The sequence below is a fragment of the Amblyraja radiata genome, chromosome 12 (genome assembly GCF_010909765.2).
Source record: "Amblyraja radiata isolate CabotCenter1 chromosome 12, sAmbRad1.1.pri, whole genome shotgun sequence".
Lineage (NCBI taxonomy): Eukaryota > Metazoa > Chordata > Chondrichthyes > Rajiformes > Rajidae > Amblyraja > Amblyraja radiata.
This window is the reverse complement of record NC_045967.1, coordinates 56,628,172-56,648,023: the sequence shown is the minus strand read 5'-3', so window position 1 is coordinate 56,648,023 and position 19,852 is coordinate 56,628,172. Positions and strand designations below refer to the sequence as shown.

The 19,852-nt window shown below is 41.4% G+C and overlaps 1 pseudogene; it reads right to left on the bottom strand.

The window, feature by feature from the left end:
- Positions 1–19,852, bottom strand: part of LOC116979309 — a 97,171-nt pseudogene that overhangs the window by 45,717 nt on the left and 31,602 nt on the right.

The window sequence follows — 19,852 nt, the reverse complement described above, 5'->3', positions numbered from 1 at the left end:
AAGGGTCAAAAGGCCAACTCCTGCACATATTTTCTATGTTTCTAACTTTAACCCAATGGTACTTTGCTTGTCACATGTACCGAGGCACAGTGCAATTCATTTTTGCATGGAGTTCAATACGTATCACTATAAACAGCACTTAGATACATCTAAGATAAACATCTCAGATCCAGTACGTTGATGGCAGGCACGTGCCGTCAGGGTATGCAAGGTAAGCAGTGCCTACACTGACTAAAATTATAAAATTGTAATTATTAAATATAAATAGTAAAGGCACGGGAGAATTATGCCTACCTAAGAGATCAACCTCTTAGGTAGGCATAATTCACCGTGCTTTTCATCCGCAGTACATGTAACATGCGAAAGTATGTGCAACTCACGTGCCGTCGATGCTGCTTCAAGCCTTCAATGACAACGGTCTATAAAGGCAGCTGAAATTCTGCCTTTGCACCATGGACTGCGTGTATGTGCTGGGCAGCATACTGCGCATCAGCATACAGCGCAAGTTTCTTGCCGGGTTTTTCAAATATGGAATGTCATTATCTTAAGGGTATCTTAAGAAACAAAAAGAGAAAGTTTATTTTTTATTTTTTTTATAAAGGATTGAAAGACGTGAGATATATAATGTGTGAAGAAGAAGAAAAAAGAAGAATGAATGAAGAAAGTTGAAGAAAAGGCAATAGGAAAAAGAGAATAAGACATAAAGAAAAGAAGTAAGGAGATCATTGTTTATAATCTTGACCATCCCTCGTCCAGTCCTGAAACAGTTAGCTTTTACAATTCTGTTGCACCATATGATTCCAAAAAGACGACAAATGGAGAACAACTCGTTATGATTTGGTGTGATTTATCTATTAGGAGGAATCGCATTTCCTCAAGATGTGCGGTGTCCAACATGCTTGCGATCCACATTTTAAGCGTTGGTATTGATGTATTTTTCCAAAATTTAAGTATTCATTTTTTTGCTATTATTAAACCATAATTTAAAAATAAATTTTGAGATGAGTTCAATTTATTCCCATCTTCCATTACTCCAAATATAATCATTTCAGTATTAGGTTTCATTCTTATCTTAAATAAATTTGTAAATATTTCAAAAATATCACTCCAAAATCTATAAAGTTTTATGCAGGAAACAAAAGAGTGTAGTTGCGTTTTGGGATAAACATTTATCACAAATGGGGGATATATTTGGATAGAATTTGGTCAATCTTGTTTTTGAATAATATAATCTATGTAAAATTTTTAATTGAATTAGATTATGTCTTACATTAATCGACCATTTGTGAATATATATCAAGTACTTTTCCCATGTAACCTTAGTAATTTTTATCATTAATTCCCGTTCCCACTCTTCTCTAAGTACCTCTGTCGATGGTAGGTCTATATTTAAAATACTATTATATAAATATGATATTAATTTTTGTGTCAGCTTTAATATTCATTGCTTCTTCCAATAAGTCAGGAGGTATTTTTTGATATCCTTGTATGTATTTTTTCATGAAATCGCAAATCTGAAGATATTTAAAATATTGGTTGCTTTTCAATTTAAATTTTAATTGTAATTGTTGGAATGATAGTAGGTTTCCCATTTCATACATATCCCCGATCCTTTTAATTCCGAAACTTTCCCATTGGTTATATGTTTTATCAATAAGAGATGGTTTAAATAAAGGGTTATTCGCTATTGGCATTAACAATGATAAATTTCTTAATTTTAAAGATAATTTTATTTGTTTCCAAATTCTTATTGTATCATTGTGTTGTTCAGTTTTTTCGGGGAGAAGAGGATCGTTCCTATATTACAAGGAGAACAATCCTCTTTCTCCATTTTTATCCCTTCTGTCTGTTGGGTCGAACTGTCCAGCCAATAAATTATATTCTTAATATGCACTGCCCAATAATAATACATAAAATTCGGGAGTGAAAGTCCCCCGCCATCTTTTGGTTTACATAAGTGTTTTTTTTTAATTCTATATGATCTATAATCCCAAATAAAGTTAGTAATATTAGAGTCTAATTTTTTTTTTTTAAGTATTTTAGTATATATACAGGTATAGACTGAAATAGGTATAATAATTGTGGTAGGAAGATCATTTTTATAGCATTTATTCTACCTAATAATGATAAAGGAAGTGTTTTCCAAAATAGAAGAGTTTGTGTACTAATAATGTGGTAAGTACATTTCTTTGAGCTACCGTATTTCCTGGCAATGAAGACGCACCTGCATTAAAGAAGCACCCCATTTTGAGTTGCTAAATTTTGAAAAAAGGCTGGTGGGCCATAGAATTTTTCACGCTCAAAAAAAAAATGTGGGCAACAGAGATGATGGAGACGTTACATCTGGAAAGAATTAGATTTGTCCTATTGGACAAGTATAATTCTTTTGAACAGATATGGTCTCCATATATACAGTATTTAGAGAAGTAGCTGTTCTTGGCAACACAGCTCGGCGTGCACCCTGCAGGATTTGGTGAGAATAATTCATTTTTATATTGGAATTAACATATATGTCTTTATTGATACTATCACTTGTAGTAGTGTTATTAATAATACATATTGTGGTTACTCAATTTTTTTTTAATTTTTTTTCGTTTCTCTTTTCTTTCTTATATATAATCAAATTATTATTTAATCACTCTCTTAATGATTTATAACTGTTCTATTCTTTCTCTATCATTATTTCTAAAAAAATAGTAGATAAGTATTACTAGTGTTTTACTTAATGCAAATTGAATTAATTTGATATAAAGTTGTTTGAAGCATTGTAATTGATTACCTTTAATAAAAAAATATATTAAAAAAAAAAGTTAAAATAAAGTAACAATTCAATTCGCCCAAAGCTTCCAGATCTCCTCCATTCTGAATGACTGGATGGATGGGAAGTGGAGGGTGACGGCAGGTGGAGAGATGGTGGGAAAAACATGAGCACACTGGGACAAGTTGAATCAGTTGTGATCTTATTGAATGACAATACTAGGTCAAGGTAGACAAAAATGCTGGAGACACTCAGCGGGTGAGGCAGCATCTAAGGAGCGAAGGAATTGGTGACGTTTCGGGTCTACAGTCTGTTTCAGCTATCCAGTCCGCCCGGAGCGCCGTGGCAGCGGTGAGTGAGTTGCTGGCATAATCCCCAACCCCTTTTGGTTCTTGGTTTCTTGGTCCTCCAAAATATTCCAAATGGAATTTAAACTGGAGATGGTGAAGGGAGGGCTTAAACCAGAAATGGTTATTGGGAAGAGCTACTTTAAATTTAGTTGCATCTGGTTGGGTAACTATAGTAGGTAAATATCTATGAGGACCTCCTTCTCAATGCTCCTGCCCGTGCAGACTCCCCACACGCTGTGGAAGATACTCTCCCCCCAGTGGCGCTGTCCTTTTACAGGAGCTTCCCACTTTACAGCCGTTTCTCAGCAGCTGCCAGCAATGAGGGATAGACTTGGCTATCCCTCAGTACAGCAACATCGTTCTTGATGTTGCTGTACTGAGGGATAGCCAAGTCTATCTATCTTGGCTAGCAATCTAACCTTTGGCCTCCAAGACGCAGGTAAATTTCCGTGCCTTATTTTTGGCTAAAAAATAGCATCTTCATTGCCAGGAAATACAGTATATGTTTTTAAATACTTTATTAACTGACTGCCTACAGGAGAGGAGAACAATCTGTGCATGTGTGGTTTAATTTTTTTTTAAAGCAGACTGACAGTTTACGGAGAGGAGAACAATCTGCGCAAGCGCGATTTTCAAGATTTTTTAAAAGCCGACTGACTGCCTACCCTGAGTAATTATTCACGTCACGTGCCTGGTTGCTGGTGTCTTCTGTTGTGAAGAATGGTGCAAAAAACACTTTCACTTCCTCTGTCATTTCTTTATTCCCCATTGTCACTTCTCCAGTGGAATTTTCCAGCGGTCCAAAGTTCACTCTCGCCTCCCCCTTACTTTTTATGTATCTGAAGAATTATTTTATATTATTGGCTAGCTGACCTTCCTATTTCACGTTTTCTCTCCATATTGCTTTTTTAGTTACATTCTGGTGGTCTTTAAAAGCTTCCTCTCGCTTCCCACTAATCTTTGCAATATTATATGCCTTCACATTTAGTTTTATGCTGTCTTTGACTTCCGTTGTCAGCCACGATCGCCTGCTTCTCCTCTTAGAATCTTTCTTCCTCTTTGGGATGAAAAGATACTGTATCTTATGTTCCCGATGTTGGGAGAGTCCAGAACCAGGGGCACAGTTTAAGAGTAAGAGATAGGCCATTTCAAGGTCAATTTGTCACATGTACCAATTAAGGTACAGTGAAATTTGAGTTCGATGAGGAAAAACCTCAGCTGTGAATCTGTGGAATTCTCTGCCACAGAAGGCAGTGGAGGCCAATTCACTGGATATTTTCAAAAGAGTTAGATTTAGCTCTTAGGGCAAAAGGAATCAAAGGATAATGGAAATTGTGTACTGATTTTAGACGATCAGCCAGGATCATATTGAATGGCGGTGCTGGTTCGAAGGGCCGAAAGGAATACTCCTGCACCAATTTCTCTATGTTTCTATCTTCTGAATTATTCAGTTTCAATTCAGTTAATTGTCACATGTACCGAGGTACAGGATTTCTGGGAACTGAATCCCAGAAACTATTGCCATTACTACTCCACCGTCATTCCTCCTATGGTCCCTTTCCAATCAACTTTAGTCAGCACCTCCCTCATACCCTTGTAGTCACATTTACTCAACATGAAAAGATGAAGTACGAAGGTAAGCTAGCCAAGAATATAAAGGAGGATAGTAAAACCTTCTTTAGGTATGTGAAGAGGGTAAAATGAATTGACAAATGTGGGTTCCTTGAAGACAGAAACAGGTGAATTTATTATGGGGAACTAGGAAATGGCAAACAAGTTGAACAGGTACTTTGGTTCTGTCTTCACTAAGGAAGACACAAACAATCTCCCAGATGTATTGGGGGACAGAGGACCTAGGGGGATGGAGGAACTGAAGGAAATCCACATTAGTCAGGAAATGGTGTTGAGTAGACAGTTGGGACTGAATGCTGATAAATCCCCAGGGGCTGATGGTCTGCGTCCCAGGGTACCTAAGGAGGTGGCTCTAGACTCTCTGTGTCTCATCCTCACCCCACCCCCACCCCCGCGCCCCCTCCGCGGCCTGGAGCTTCCAGCCGCAGGCGCGGCGCGGACTTTAACATTGCGGAGCTGCGATCCTTTGCTGAGGATCGCCAGACAAAGTGCTCTGACCGTTTGGCCTGTAGACTTTTACCACCATGAAGCCGACGTCTCCGTAAGAAGTGACCGACTCGAGAACTCCATGCTGCGGAGTGTTCCGATCTGTCCCGACATCAGAGTTTCGATCATCCCAACGAGAGAGCTTGAACATCGGACCGTTTGTAGCGGCGAACTGCAGAGGGTTCAAAGGCCCCGACCACGGGTGAACAAAGGAGGATGTCTGAACTTTAATGTCTTCCAAAACAGTGACGAATGTTAACTCCACTGTGGTGGATGGTTATGTTAAATGTTATTTTATGTGTGTATTGTGTTCTATTCAATCAACTCCAAAAACTGCACCATTGAAAAAATGCACCATGCACTCAGCAGTGTTGATGCTAGCTGGATACTGCAATTATCACAAAGCATACAAACTGTGATGCATCAAGTCTCAAACTTCATGTGAACTGCCTTGCAGAGCCGATGCATTGATTAGTTAGTCCAGAAATGTCAGGCTAGATGGATAAATGGGTAAGAAACCAGACAAAAGAACCAGAATATACATTGATGGTTTTGTCCAAAAGAATATCTTACAACAAGCACATCAATGAGGACCTAATGAAAGGAAATGGTATAGCACGAAAAAACCCCCAATGACAATAGACAATAGGTGCATGATGGGAATAGGCCATTCGGCCCTTTGGGCCAGCACCTCCATTCAATGTGATCATGGCTGATCATCCACAATCAGTACCCCGTTCCTGCCATCTACCCATATCCCCTGACTCCGCTATCTTTAAGAGCTCTATCTAGCTCTCTCTTGAAAGTATCCAGAGAACCGGCCTCCACCGACCTCTGAGGCAGAGAATTCCACAGACTCACAACTCTGTGTGAAAAAGTGTTTCCTAATCTCCTTTCTAAATGGTTTATCCCTTATTCTTAAACTGTGGCCCCTGGTTCTGGACTCCCCTAACATCGGGGACATGTTTCCTGCCTCTAGCGTGTCCAAACCCTTAATAATCTTATACGTTTCAATAAGATCCCCTCTCAACCTTCTAAATTCCAGAGTGTACAATAGAGTATGAGATAGAGTCCTAGCTAATGTGAAGAGAAAAAACAACAATTTGTGAAACGACAATTAACAAAATAAATTGTTTGTTGAGTCTATATCGGAGTGGATTTACTATCTATTTCTGAGAACTGACACTAAAGTCAGAATTTTCAGGCTCTGAACTGTTTCCTTTGAAATGTCATATCTCAGCAATGGAAACAAGCTGGACACAAGTAGGGGCATCAGTAGGATCGCGCTTGTTTCTGTATCTTTCTCCTCTATGTTGTTCCAAATACGGACCCCAATCAGGAGCTGATGCGCAAGCAGCAGAAAGTTTCTGTGAAAAGAAATTACATTTTAGAAACACGGAAACATAGAAAATAAGTTCAGGAGGAGGCCATTCAGCCCAACTTGACAGTCGCCGGCAGTCCGCTGAAAAATCGCCTAAGTGGGACAGGCCCATAAATCTCTTTTAAATTCATCCAGTGAATTGGCCTCTACTGCCTTCTGTGGCAGATAATTCCACAAATTCACAACTCTGGGTGAAAGGTTTCTTCTATTCTCAGTTTTAAATGGCCTCCCCTTAATTCTTAGACTGTGGCCCCTGGTTCTGGTCTCCCCCAACATTGGCAACATTTTTCCTGCATCTAGCTTGTCCAGTCCTTTTATAAGTTTCTATATGAGCCTCTCCCATCCTTCTAAATTCCAGTGAATACAAGCCCAGTCTTTCCAATCTTTCCTCATATGTCAGTCCCGCCATCCCAGGGATTAACCTTGTGAACCTACGCTGCACTCCCTTAATAGCAAGGATTTCCTTCCTCAAATTAAGAGGCCAAAACTGCACACAATACTCCAGATGTGGTCTCACCAGGGCCCTGTACAACTATAGAAAGACCTCTTTGCTCCGATACACAAATCCTCTCGTTATGAAGCTTTCTTCACTACCTGCATGTTTACTTTCAGTGACTGGTGTACAAGGACACCCAGGTCTCATTGCACTTCCCTTTTTCCTAATCCGACACCATTGAGATAATAATCTGCTTATTTATTCTTGCTGCCAAAGTGGATAACCTTACATTTATCTACATTATACTGCATCTGTTATGCATCTGCCCAGTCACTCAACCGCAACCTCGTAGCATCCTCTTCGCAGTTCACACTGCCACCGAACTTTGTGTCATCTGCAAATTTGCAAGTGTTACTTTTAATTCCATCATCTAAATCATATATTGTAAATAGTTGTGGCCCTAGCACCGAGCCTCGCGGCACTCCACTCGCCACTACCTGCCATTCTGAAAGGGACCCGTTTATTCCTACTCTTTGTTTCCTGTCTACCGATCAATTCTCTATCCATGTCAATACCATGTGCTCTCATTTTCCCCACTAATCTCCTGTGTGGGACCTTATCAAAGGATTTCTGAAAATCCAGATACACTACATCCACTGGCTCTCCGTCATCCATTTTACTTGTCACCTCCTCAAAAAATTCCAGAAGATTAGTCAAGCAGGATTTCCCCTTCATAAATCCATGCTGATTTGGACTAATCCTTTTACTGCTATCCAAATGTGCCGCTATTACTTATTTAATAATTGACTCCAGCATCTTCCCCACAACGGATGACAGGCTAACTGGTCTGTAATTCCCCGTTTTCTCTCTCGCTCATTTCCTGAAAAGTGGGATAACATTAGCTACTCTCCAATCCATAGGAACTGCTCCTGAATCTATAGAACATTGGAAAATGATCACCAATGCATCCACTATTTCTAGAGCTATCTCATTGAGTACCATGGGATGCAGAGCATCTGCCCCTGGGGATTTATCATCCTTCAGTCCCATTAGCCTACCCAATACTATTTCTCGCCTAATGCAAATTTCTTTCAGTTCCTCTGTCTCCCTAGATCCTCTGTCATCTAGTACATCTGGGAGATTGTTTGTGTCTTCCTTAGTGAAGACAGAAACAAAGTACCTGCTCAACTCTTCTGCCATTTCCTTGTTCCCCATAATAATTTCACCTGTTTCTGCCTTCAAGGGACCCACATTTGTCTTTACTAATCTTTTTCTCTTATCATACCAAAAGAAGTTTTTACAGTCCTTCTTTATATTATTGGCCAGTCTACCCTCGTACTTCATCTTTTCACCCAGTATTGCCCTTTTTGTTACCTTCTGTTGTCCTTTGAAAGTCTGCCAATCCTCTAGCTTCCTGCTACTCTTTGCTGTGTTATACACCTTTTCTTTTAGTTTTATTCCATCCCTAACTTCCCTTGTCAGCCATGGTTGCCTCTTACTCCCCTTAAAATCTTTCTTCCTGTTTGGAATGAAATGATCCTGCATCTTCTGGATTATGCCCAGAAATTCCTGCCTTTTCCAGTCGACTTTGGCCAGCTCCTCTCTCATGCCTTCATAGTCCCCTTTGTTCAACTGCAACACTGACAATTCTGATTTAACCTTTTCCCTCTCAAATTACAGATTAAAATTTATCATATTATGGTCACTACCTCCTAGTGGTTCCTTTATCTTGAGTTCCCTTATTAAATTGGGTTCATTAGACAACACTAAATCCAGAATTGCCTTAACTCTGGTAGGCTCCAGTACAAGCTGCTCTAAGAATCCATCTCAGAGGCACCCTACAAACTCCCTTTCTGGGGGTCCAGAACCAACCTGATTTTCCCAGTCCACCTGCATATTGAAATATCACATAACCACAGTGGCATTACCTTTGTTACATGCCAATTTTAACTCCTGCTGCAACTTGTACCCTATATCCAGGCTACAGTTTGGGGGCCTATAGGCAACTCCCATTAGTGTCTTCTTACCTTTACAATTCCTCAATTCTATCCACAGCGACTCTACATCGTCAGTCCCTATGTCACCCCTCGCAAGAGACTGAATTTCAACCCTCATCAATAGAACTACCCCACCTCCTCCGCCCACCTGCCTGTCCTTTCTATAGGACGTATAACCCTGAATATTCAGTTCCCAGCCCCGATCTTCCTGCAGCCATGTCTCTGTGATACCTACAATGTTATATCTACCAATCTCTAATCATCCTCTTTACTTCTTATACCGCGCATTTATATACAATACTTTTAATCCATTACTCGTCACCTTTCACATAATTTCCTATTTCACTTGGCCATATTCTCCTATCCCTTCATGAGCTTTCTGTCCCATTAATTCTGGTGTATTTTTTAACCCACCTGTGTAGCAGTGGCAAACCTGCCTGCCAGAATGCTGGTCCCCTGTCTGTTAAGATGTCCTTGAGACTCTTGTAAGGTACAATCTGCGAGTCAAAACGTGGCGCTGAGGCAAAGCCGAAGAGACAGATGTCAGGCAGAGCCGTGGCAGTCGGGGACTCCATAGTGAGAGGTACAGAGATTGTAAGGTGTCCTTGAGACTCTTGAAAGGCGCCCATAAATAAAATGTATTATTATTATTAAGATGCAACCTGTCCCTTTTGTAAAATTCACCCTTATCCCAAAACAGATCCCAGTGGTCTAAGAATCTAAATCTCTGCCCCCTGCACTAGCTGCTCAGCCACACATTCAGATTCCCTATCTCCCTGCTCCTGCCCTCACCAGCACGGGGAACTGGAAGCAAATCGGAGATAACCACCCTGGCAGTCCAGCTTTTCAGCCTTCTTCCGAGGTCGCTAAAGTCACGCTGCAGAATCTCTTTCCTCTTTTTCCCGACGTCACTGGTGCCGACATGCACTACCACTTCTGGCTGCCTCCCTTCCCCCTTGAGGATACGCTGCAATCGGTCCGTGACATCCTGGACCCTGGCACCAGGGAGGCAAACACCATCCTTGAATCCCACCTGTTGCCATAGAAACCCCTGTCTGTACTCTCACTATGGAGTCCCCGACTGCCACGGCTCTGCCTGACATCTTCTCTTCGGCTTGCGCTCAGCGCCACGTTTTGACTCGCAGAACTGTCCACCGTTCAGACTGGCAGTGTCTTCTGTCCCGACAGCTTCCAGAGGGTGTACCTGTTTTCAAGAGGTACATCCCCTGGGTCTCTTGTTCTCCTAGCTTCCTTCCTTTCCTCATCGTCACCTACCTTCTCTCTTCCAGTAACTTGGTGTAATTGCGAAACCTGTCTTTGCAAATAATCCCTATTTTAAACATTCTACCCTAGATGCGGTTTTGTTCAATGGAAGAATCAGGGAATCAATACTTGGGAACCTTTTATCAGAAGGGGACTCTTTCCTCCTTTCAAGAATTGCAGGAGAACTACGAATTGAACACCAATAACTTTTTTAGATACCTCCAAGTTAGGGATTATGTGAGAACATATATACAAGACTGCTCCTCTGTAGCTCCAGACATACTCGACAAATGTTCAAAATAAAATGCAGATATAGAGAAATTGATATCCCCATTTACAATGCCCTTCAAATATCGATACTCCATCATCTGAGATTTATAGGCGTTCATGGGAGGATGAGATGGGTCAACACATTTCCAAGGATATATGGGACGAAAGCCGACAATACATCATACTCTTTAATTGCCAGACACTGCCTGATACAGTTTAAAGTACTGCACAGGCTATATTACTCAAAGGCCAAATTGAGCAAAATGTTCCCAAGTGTTTCCCCCCTTTGTGACAAATGTCATTCGCAAGAAGCCACCTTAACTGATACTTTTGTACTATGTACAAAAATAGAATTTTTTTGGATGGAAATCTTTAATGTTACCTCTAAAACATTGAAAATTCCACTAGAACCAGTCCCAAAATTGATAATACTGGGAATATCAGAGGCATGTGTCAAAACTAACGATCTTTCAGACGCTTTCTTGATTACGGTCTAAATCAGCAAAAAAACTTGTAGTTAAACTTTGGAAAAAGCTAACAGTCCCCTCAGTGAAGATGTGGATATAGAAATGACAGAGGACATTACATCTAGAAAAAATTAGGGTTGTCTTGACTGACCAACCAGATCAATTTTTTAAAATTTGGTCTCCTTTTATTGAATTTCTTGAACAATACAATGGTTGAACACAAACTCAGTTAATGTTGCCGGTATGTCTTATAAATCGTTTTCCTCGTTTTTCTCAAGTGCCTGATACCAAGTGTGACTAATTGACAATTGCGTTAACTGTGGGGGTTCACATGCCGCTGTTCGTGACCGTTTACCTGCATATGGAAAATTATGTTGATTCTGCAACAAAAGAAACCCATTTTCTTAAGTGCTGTCGCTTCACGTAACGACAGAGTTCAAACGAGACAATCTGTTAATTTGCTTGGCCGTGAAAACGCTATCTCAAATTCTCCCAACCAACTCCCATGGATTTACAGGCTGCTAGCGAAGGTGTCGGATGTACATGCTTTGTCTGATTTAGTGCATAAACAACTGGACCCCAAGGTCGCCTTGCTCATTAATGGCAAAACTCTTTATCTGAAAGTGGATTTGGGTGCTCGCTGCAATGTAATTTGCCTGGCTGTGTTCCAAAACCTAAGATAAACAGAAACTGTTTCTCCAACGGCTGCATCCCTTGTTTCATTCACTGGAAGTCGAGTGCACCCTATCGGTCAAGTTGAGTTGCGCTACTGTCTTAACTCACGTGTCCACAACCTGGCAAACCATGTCTAGACATTGGTCTGATTACTTTCAGCCCTTCCGTCTGTCTTATGACAACAGACTGTGACTTTAACCATCAAATCCTAACACAATGCAAGGTTTTGTTTGATGATAAGCTGGGCAGGTTGCCTGTCAGGTACAAGATTACTATTGACCCCGAGGCAATTCCAGTTGTTCGTCCACCACATAAAATTCCCCATGCTATGCGGGACGTGTTCAAAGTGAACTTAACAGAATGGTGGTTCTAGGTGTGATTAATCCCTAAACGAACCCCTCGGACTGGGTCTCCATTACGGTTGTGGCTACCAAGAAGAACAAAGATGAGACACGGATTTGTATCAAACCCAAAGACTAAAACACAGCAATTAAATGACCCTGCTATCCCATGCACACTGTGGATGAGATTGCTGCGCAGATGGCTGAGGCAACTGTATTCACGGTGCTAGATGCCAAGAGTTCATTCTGGAAGATTTCGCTGGAACATAACTCTCCAAGTTGACCACTTTCAGCACTCCGTTCGGGCGTTATAAATTTCTTCGCATGCCCTTTGGAATAGGTTCTGCTAGTGAAGTATTTCAACAAGATATGGAGCAATTGTTTGCAGGCTACCTATGCTCCATCGTAGTGGATGATATCCCATTGCTGTGGAAGAACGGTCGAGAACACGATGCCAATCTGACAAAAGTCTTGGATCATGCCAAGGCCATCCATCTCAAGCTGAACCCTCAAAAATGCAAATTCAGAGTGAATGAGGTGAAATACATAGGCCATATATTTACCAAAGACAGCCTAAAAACGGATCCAGCGAAAACTAGTGCTATCAACGAGCTCCCAGCACCCACAGACGTGCTGAGTTTGCAGAGATTCCTTGGCATGGTTAACTATTTGAGCAAATTCATTCCAGGTTCAGCAAAATATCAGCCCCATTGCGCCAACTACACCAAAGACACTGGTTGGACTGGCACGAGCAAACAATAGGAAAGCGTTCCACACTCTTAAGCAGCAGATGTCTAGTGCGCCTATTCTGGCTTACTTTGATCCTAAATTACCGGTTACACTGACTTGTGATGCCTCACAACATGGACTAGGCGCAGCATGTCTTCAAAATGATGGCAACGCCAATAAACCTGTTGCCTATGCCTTGCGCACCATGACTGACACAGAACAACGATATGCCCAAAGCTGTTGGCGAATGTTTTCGCCTGCAAGAAATTCAACGATTTCATCTTTGGTCACACGGTCACGATTGAAACTGACCACCAACCTCTGATCAGCATTTTCAACAAACCGATCCACGCTTCTCGGGCGCGCCTGCAGCGGATGTTGCTGCAAATTCAAAAATATGACATTGTTCTGATCCACAAACGCGGTAAGGATATGCACCTGGCTGACACTCTCTCACGTGCAACAGGAAGACCTGCGCGAATCCGCCCTCGCTGAATGATGACTTTATTGTAATGGTCCTGTCTTTTATCCCCTCGTCCTGTATGGAGGATTTAGTTGCCCGCACAGCTGCTGACGGGTTACCTCTGTCATTAAGCGCGGCTGGCCAGCCAACACTACAACGTTCTGCTGCGAGTCCGGCCTTTCTTTGCCGTCCATGATGAGCTAGTGCTGCAGGGTGGCATTATTTGAAAAGGACACAAGGCTGTGATTCCTGCTTCACTGCACAACCAGTCTTTTAATGCTGTCCATGCAGGGCACCCAGGCGCTGATGCTACTGTCCTACGGGCAAAAAGCATGTTTTACTGGCCTGGCATGGCCGACTACATCACCGAGAATGTGGCATCCTGTGCAGTGTGCAACAGCTTGGCACCTCACCAACAAAAGCAACCACTTCTTTTACATCCAGTACCTGCACTCCTGTGGTCTACATTGGCAGCTGACATATTTGATTGGCATGGCAAGCAGTACCTGGTACTCATCGATTCATATTCAGGATGGTTTGACATTGACTTTTTAGCAGCCCCACTTCCAACAGAGTGATTTCGAAGTTATCTCGCATTTTTCAGTCCACGGATCTTGGGCAGACTGCTAACTGACAAAGGCAGTCAATTCACCAGCCAACACTTCAGGGAGTTGGAATTTTTGCCACATACCAGCAGCCCTGAATATCCACAGTCTAATGGGCTGGCTGAACGAGCTGTCAAAAGTGCCAATAGCTCATGGACCGTTCACACAGAGCTTAATCCGATGTATTTCTGGATCTGCTCAACTTACGCAACATCTCCCGTGACCCCATTTTATTATCGTTATTATCGAGGCAGACCCGTGCTACGGTGCCTGTGGCAGATCAGGCATTGATCCCACAGGTGATTCCACCTGAGGAAGTTCAATCCAGGTTACAACAGAAGCGTGACATTCAAAAACAATGGTTTGACAAAACAAGTAGGCCACTGCTACCACTGGCCAAGGGGCAGGTGGTCCGTTTACAGACTGACAAAGACCATGACCGTATTGGTGTGATTTCTGGAATTGCTTCTGAGCCATGCTCGTATATTGTCAGTACCAATGGCGGTACCTACAGGCGTAACAGACAACATATCCTGCCTGTGAACAAGCCAGTTCCTCCTACGTATTATCCAGACCATACTAGTACACTTCCGTCTGTGTCTAGCGGCACTCTTCCGCCTCTACCAGTACAACAAACTGCGTCCGCAACGCTCCTCTACCAGTGAAGACTTTGCCTGTGCCACAGTCTCCTGCTTCGTCTCCAGGAATGCTGCTTCAATCTCCTTCACCTGCTCTGTCCCTGGGGAGAAAGAACGGAGATGGTCTCTACCGTACACGTGCTGGTCGTGTTTGTAAGCCGGTTGTGAAGAACCCTGATTATGTTTGACTTTCCTCCAGTTTATTATCAATTGCTATGCATGCCTTACTTAGTTAATGGGTTTGTGCTGTGGTTGATTCTTTAAGAGGGAGGATGTAGATCAGTGTCACTCATGTTAAGTGTCATGCTTTTGTAGTTACGCCCACTAGCCTTATAGTAACCCTCCCTGCCTGGTTCCCGCATTTTTAGAAAAATGTGTTAGCATTAAGTTACCTATGCTATGTCGTTAATAAAATCTTTGGACCTTGATCATGGTGTAAGGCTTCAGTTATTTGGACAGCTGCACACAACAGAAGTTAATGCAAAGGAAGAGCTGAGATTATGTAGTTTGGAAACATGCACAGAAAAGACTAGTGATTAACATAGGTGGGTGAGGGAGAGAAGCCTGAATAACTGATCATGGAGGCCAAGTGTATTTTGGAGGAGATGATCAAGGTTTCAGGAAATTACCTCAGGATGCCTGTGGGCTTGATTAGGATGGGGCAGCATAAATGGAGATCATCAAAGATAGTGCAAGGATGATCAGGGAGAGGAGGGTATGGGGATAATGACACTAAGAAAGATTTTGGACCCCACGTTGAGAAACAACAACATCCTCATTCATCAAATAGGATCAAGCCCTTTAACTTACCTTTACTCAGCCCTCTACTCACCATTCAAGATCTGATTTAGAGCCCAAGATGAATCTTTTACAGATCCTATATGAATAGTCGGATTTTAGCAAGCGACTACATTGAATTGATATTTCTATTGACAGGATGGTGTAAGCTCATTGGTTTCAATGTAGGCACAGAAATCTGATTTTTAAATTTCCTAAAATTCCTCTGCAATAAGCATAAAACACTTTAGATGAAAACATGTCTGGAATTACATTTCACATTAGGTTTTATTTAAATTAAGGTTCCAAACAATTAAACCATCAAAACATTTTGTAAAATCCCTCAAAATACAGGGCAAAATGAGATGTCGTCATTTTGTTCATGTTCATGACTTCAGAAATTCCATCCTTTTCAATGTGTTTTCTTGTGCAAATCTTACCTGCCATAAGGTGGAGCCTTCAGCTCGGGCAACTCTCACAATGGCAATGATGGGGATCCACATAATGCAGAAGGTGATCATACACCAGCCAAGTGTGGTCGCCTGATCAGAGTACTGAACAGATCCATATGTTGGTGGAGAAAAAGTTGCTGAAGACCAGGATAAAATTGCCTGTACAAAATGCAAAGTCCATCAAAATAGCGACATATTCCAACAGTCTTGCTGCTCACAAATGTATATTAGAGTAACAACACACCGCTGATTTTGTGCTCACTGTGCTACTTAGGTTTAGGCTTATTATTGTCACATGTACAAAGTACAGTGAAAAGCTTTTGCATGTTGTACTATCAGATTCTATATAAATACAATCAAGTCAAACTCAAGTGCAATAGGTAGACCAAAGAAGATTCAGAATGCTAGAATTACAGGTAGAAAAGAGATTTAAACCGTAGAGCAATTGTATCGGATCATAGAAGATCCTCCTGAGAAGAACACGCAAAGAGTCACCACCTTCTCCTGTTTGTTTAGTAATTGCAACTTAATGAGCACGAATGAAATATTTATTTACAAAAGCAAGCACGGAGATATAAAGAGCCAAACACACTCTCACCACAGCCAGAAGAAGCCAGTTCTTTTCCCCAATCATCATCTCAATGTCCTGATGAATCTGTTTATTCTGTGGACAACAGGAAAGTGGAAATACACAATCACTCAGTTATCCCTCTTCAGGAATTTTGTTTTCATATAGCTGTCCCAGTACACAATAGGTGCCAGTACGCACGATTAATAAACATACGTGTCATGGCCGCAAAACAGAATAATAACTTTTACATTTTTAAAGAGTGCCAGTACGCAATACAAACACTTATCGTCTCAAAATAAATGTATCAACTTTAAAATAGGGTTTCTCCAATGATCAGATAAATCAAGAAAGAGTTAGCTCTTAGGGCTAACGTAATCAAGAGATATGGGGAAAAAAGCAGGAACAGGGTACTGATTGTGGATGATCAGCCACGATAATATTGAATGATGCTGGCTCGAAGGGCCGAATGGCCTATCCTGCACAAATTTTCTATGTTTCTATGTAAATCCACCAATTTAAGGACAAACTTCCCTATGTATTTGTATTCATACTGAAGCAAACCAAACAAGTATAATAAATAGATTTTTAAAGTTACTTGATGTGATATTTCTGCTGAAAGCCAACATTTATGACCAACGCTATGTCTCTTGAGTAGGCAATGGTTCAGCCACCACCCTCAATCAATGCTATCTCCATGGAAAAAGCAGTCTCACCCTCTTATAAGATAAGGAGGCCAAGATTAGTGTGAATATAATGAAGGATTGGAAAAAAGATTTTCCAAGTCAGGATGGTGTGTGCGTTTGAGCTAAACTATCAGCTGGTGCTGTCCCTTACATCTGTTATCTGTTTTTATGCCTGTAAAATACTACGGACCATTTTTTTAAATTTCTGTTCTTTCTCTCTGAAACTACCATAAATCCAGCTGAGACCGATGAGTTCCAGCAGAGCTAAAATAATGAGGGCCCATCCCGTACAAAAAGTGATCAATTAAGTTTATCCAGTAAATCCCTGCCTGAAAGTCAAATGGATGTAGAACATCAACTGTTGGAGAAAATTTTTAAAGCACTGCATATAGAGATGTGCAATGTGAATATAGTTGTATTTTAACTTTACCATGTTGTCAATTAAATAGATTTAGAATTAATAGTATCAACCACTCACACGCTATCATTGCACAATGTCAAAATAATTAGAAAAGCAACACAAACACATACTTTCTTTATTACTTAATCATATTAAATTTTGATTTTAAAGAAATATAATGTAAAAAACTAATAGAGGACACCATACATGTGTTACACATACAAGGCCAAGAAAATAAAATAACAAGCAAATGGCAGTTGTCAGTCTCAGGCGTTTGAATCAGATACAGAGGGAACTGGTCCTGCCAGCAATGGTTATACTTTTCTGATGAAATGAAACATCAAAATATTCATTAATAATTAAAATTGCAGAGAGAAAACCACTATTGAAAGACCAGAGTCTTTTAGGCTGAAAAGTAGATGCAGACAGCCTCCTCTATCCATGGGCACACTCTTGGCAAAGATTCAATGGATGAAATCGTACTTCTAACCTTGTATAGCATTCCAAAGTAATTAAAATTGTGTTGAAAAAGTGTTTGTCCAGGAATGGAGGAATCTGGCAATTTGAAATCTGCAATTTGAGAAATTTACAGGGCACATGGATATTTGGAATCAATTAGCCAACACGAATTGTAATGGGCAGGTCATGAATAAATACTGTGCTGAACTGATTGTGGTCACTAACATGGCTGATGAGCAAGTATGTATGGATATAATTACATGATTGCAAGAAACCATTTGATAGGGATGCTCACGGAAAATAGAAGCATACAGTGCCCTCCAGAATGTTTGGGACAAAGACCCATAATTATTTATTGGCCTCTGGCCTCCACAACTGAGTTTTGTAATAGAAAAAAAATCACATGTGGTTTAAAGTGCACATGTAAGATTTTAGTAAGGCAATTTTATAAATTTTGGTTTCACCATGTGGAAATACAGCAGAGTTGATACAAAGTCCACCCATTTCAGGGCACCATAATGTTTGGGGCACAGTAATGTCATGTAAATGAAAGTAGGCATGTTAGTATTTTGTTGCATATCCTGTGTACGCATGATTGCTTGAAGTATGCGATTCAGGACATCACCAGTTGCTGGTGTGTGTTATCGGTGATGCTCTACAGGCCTGTATTGCAGCCATCTTAGTTATGCTTGTTTGGGGGCTAGTCTCTTAAGTTTTCTCTCAAGAATATAAAATTCAGGCTCAATTGGGTCAGATCAGGAGATTGACAGCCACTGAAAAAAACTCCTGTGTTGTTTCAGCAGTATGTTTGGACATGTCTTGCTGTAGAATGAACCGCCTGCCAATGAGTTTTGAGGCATTTGTTTGAACTTGAGCAGATAGGATGTGTCTATGCACTTCAGAATTCATTATGCTACTACCATCAGCAGTTGTATCATCAATGAAGATAAGCGAGCCGGTACCTTCAGCAGCCATACATGCCCAGGCCATAACACTCCCACCACCATGTTTCACGGATGAGGTGGTATGCTTTGGATTTTGGGCAGTTCCTTCTCTCCTCCATACTTTGCTCTTGCCATCACTCAAATATAAGTTAATCTTCATCTCATAGAAACATAGAAACATGGAAAATAGGTGCAGGAGTAGGCCATTCGGCCCTTCGAGCCTGCACCGCCATTCAATAGATCATGGCTGATCATCCAACTCAGTATCCTGTACAGCCCTTCTCGCCATACCCCTGATCCCTTTAGCCACACGGGCCACATCTAACTCCCTCTTAAATAGCCAATGAACTGGCCTCAACATACCTTCTGGGGAGAGAATTCCACAGATTCACCACTCTCTGTGTGAAAAAAGTTTTCTCTCATCTCGGTCCTAAAGATTTCCCCTTATCCTTAAACTGTGACCCCTTGTTCTGGACTTCCCCAACATCGGGAACAATCTTCCTGCATCTAGCCTGTCCAACCCCTTAAGAATTTTGTAAGTTTCTATAAGATCCCCCCTCAATCTTCTAAATTCTAGCGAGTACAAGCCGAGTCTATCCAGTCTTTCTTCATATGAAAGTCCCGCCATCCCAGGAATCAGTCTGGTGAACCTTCTCTGTACTCCCTCTATGGCAAGAATGTCTTTCCTCAGATTAGGAGACCAAAACTGTACGCAATACTCCAGGGTGTGTCCTCACCAAGACCCTGTACAACTGCAGTAGAAACCTCCCTGCTCCTATACTCAAAATCCTTTTGCTATGAATGCTACCATACCATTCGCTTCTTCACTGCCTGCTGCCCCTGCATGCCTACTTTAATGACTGGTTGTACCATGACACCCAGGTCTCGTTGCATCTCCCCTTTTCCTAATCGGCCACCATTCAGATAATAAGTCTACTTTCCTGTTTTTGCCACCAAAGTGGATAACCTCACATTTATCCACATTATACTGCATCTGCCATGCATTTGCCCACCTCACCCCAGCCTATCCAAGTCACCTTGCAGCCTCCTAGCATCCTCCTCACAGCGACACTGC